Here is a 3,007-nt window from a genome sequence, read left to right as displayed (position 1 = left end):
GTTTTCTTTATAACTCTGTTGGAGCAGTTTTATGTGTCAGGTTGTAATACACAGCTAGGAATATAACTTTAAATTGATACCCATGATTGTTAACCACCATCCTTTCCTTGGTTTCTAAAAATAAGGTTATATTTGATTTCCAATAACTATATTGGTGAAATATTATTTCTTTTTTTGTGTGGAAACATGGCAACAATCTGCATTTATTTGATACGAAATATTGCAAAAGGAAAGATGAAACATTAAAAAAAGGTCCCCAAAATTTGTCCCAAAGGAGAAGTTCAATCAATAAGAGTGATACGTTTTCTGAAAGCATAGACATTTATCTATTAAGAGGTAAAAACATCATTTGCATTTCAACTTATTTTTCCATAAAATTGTTTTGAAAAGTTCGATCGTCAAATCTTTGTTGAAAAACATTGCAATAATGTCTAGATCAATGGGCGGTACGAATAAGAAAATACTGACTGTCAAACAGAAAGATGACCTATAAAAACATGCAAAAACCAGTCTTAATGTTGATTCAAACCAACTAAGAATGCTATATTGTTCGTAAGCTATCTACAAATCGATTTCATTGTTACAGTACAAACAATTTCATATTTGAAAAATTCACCATAGCGTAATGCGAAACTAAAGTTCTAACTTGTTTTCCTATCTAAGGTGCTCACCGCTGTTAATGAAGTCAGAATAGTGTGAACATTCACCATTTTACTGATCAAGTGATATGTAAACGCAATCATTGAGATCGAAACGTCCACATGAAATGGAGTTCAACAGTGATCGTAAAAATTCATCAAAGATACCCGGTAAAATTCATAATTTACGTACTAAATCTCCTTGAAGTTCAGGTCTAAATGTATTCATTTCCTTCAGTTCATATTCAAAGAAATTCATTTTTATTGGCTCAATTTTGAAATGATCTTGGGGTTTTTAGAGTGTGTCGGTTTAGTATTCCTTGTCTCTATAAATTTGGTATTTATTTACCATATTTAACATAACGATCAGATTAATTATGAAAGAAAAGAACTGATTTTTCAAGTATATAAAGTAGCAACATACTAATATTATCTTGGCATATTAAATAATCTGTAGACTTTATTGACATATTTATATATAAAAAAACATAATAATGTATTTACAAAGTTAATATGTATTTATATAAACTTTCTAAATATGAAAACATAAATTTCCAATATGTATAATCACCAAATGTTATTGTAGTAGTTATTATCACAATCAATACATTGTATACACATACGGGTATCAAGTCCTCACTGGTAACATAAGAAAAGAAGTGAGAAGAAAATGTTTGTTGTTGATTAATCTTGATTAATTGAAAGATGATTTCTTTTGGTATTCATAATTAGTGTACCAACAAAAAAACAACCAAAGCAACACTAAGTCATGATTAGTATCAAGTAGTGTGATGAGTAAATCCGACAGTTATCTAGATTATTCTAACGAAATGAATATGTGTTTGTTAAGAATTTGATTGATAATACCTCTACTGGTGTTATCATGTTAATGTTAACGAAATTAAAACGGTATAAGTCTAATAAGACTGATGTTTTTCGTTTTCATTTATTTCCTAGAAATTCACCCCAACGACATATTCATATAGGGCTATTCTCGTAAACCGCCCCCTTTCATGAAGGACAATAATGAACTATGATTTTTCCAGAATCAGATTAGGATTTATATAATTTTATAAATGGTACCAATATACCACCAGTTGTAAGTATACTATGGCCTGATATGACATTACTTTCATCTCTTGGTGATGTTGTACGAGGGCTTGCAGATTAATTAGTTATAAATGTTGCAATTCTTAGTTACACATATCTTTAAGGTAGCACAATACAAAGATTTTTCATCCCCAATCAGACATCTTTAAACTAATGTAATTCCACTCATCTTTCTTTAAATTTTATAATTGAGGTACCAAAAGAAAGAAGAAGGATTAATCTTTCAAATTGTGATAATTTCATTATAACATAATTATTACATCATTAATTATTATGTAAATAGTTGCCATATTGTGATGTCTATACTTGAATGAATTTAGCTTCTTTGTTATTCATAGCATCCCAAAATATTTTATAGATTCTTGCACAACACAGTTTGACCTCCAAAACTGTGTCTCAGATTTTTCCTATTGTATTTCATTCTCTCACAAATCTTTAATGAAGTTTGCAACATTAATTCATAAGAGACCACTAAATTCAATTGGGTATAAAATTTGTTCTATTGATGTTTTTGGAAATCTGAGACACAGTTTTAGAGGTCAAGCTGTGTTGTACAAAAATATATAAAATATTTTGGAATGCTATGAAGAACAAAGAAGCTAAATTCATTCAAGTGTGGACATCACAATATAGCAATTAATTACATAATAATTAATTATGTAATAATTATGTCATAATGAAATTATCACAATTTGAAAGATTAATCCTTCTTCTTTCTTTTGGTACCTCATTTATAAAATATGAAGAAGGATAAAATGAATTACATCAGTTTAAAGTTGTCTGATTGGGAGTGACAAAATCTTTGTATTGTGCTACCTTAAGTGATTACATCGTCTAATATTAGTTTGTTTAACGTTCCACACCCTTAAAAAATAAAAGACGACTTCACCAGAGTTTCGTGTTTGACGAATGAGAATAAACCCACAGGAGCATAAAAACAGATAACGCAACGGCCAAATAGAAAGACACAACACGAAAAAACAAAATAACATAGAAAAACATATCATAGAAACCTACAAATTGAGCAACCATGTTGTTAATTTAGGTATTTCCTAAGGGTAAGCTATTTCTGCTACATTGAAGGTACTTGTGAGATATAACACTTCACAGCCCCTTATCACCGGTATAAAAGTACGAATACGTTTGCAACTAGATACAATCTGATCTAAAATGAGGAATCAAATATTTCGCAACAGCTAAAGCAGTGATTGAAGCATCACATCGGATCTTTAATCAAAAGAAAAAAAATCATTACAAAG

At 29.5% G+C, this 3,007-nt stretch overlaps 1 long non-coding RNA gene across 1 annotated transcript; it reads left to right on the top strand.

Annotated features, from left to right (window-relative positions):
- The first annotated feature begins 1,097 nt into the window (after nt 1–1,097).
- LOC139520946 (uncharacterized) lies at nt 1,098–2,999 on the top strand. The gene is made up of 2 exons (XR_011663980.1): nt 1,098–1,852; nt 2,571–2,999. It is a non-coding gene; the product is annotated as an uncharacterized lncRNA (long non-coding RNA).
- Nucleotides 3,000–3,007: the final 8 nt, after the last annotated feature.

Source organism: Mytilus edulis, chromosome 4, assembly GCF_963676685.1.
Source record: "Mytilus edulis chromosome 4, xbMytEdul2.2, whole genome shotgun sequence".
Lineage (NCBI taxonomy): Eukaryota > Metazoa > Mollusca > Bivalvia > Mytilida > Mytilidae > Mytilus > Mytilus edulis.
This window is presented reverse-complemented; position numbering and strand designations above follow the sequence as displayed.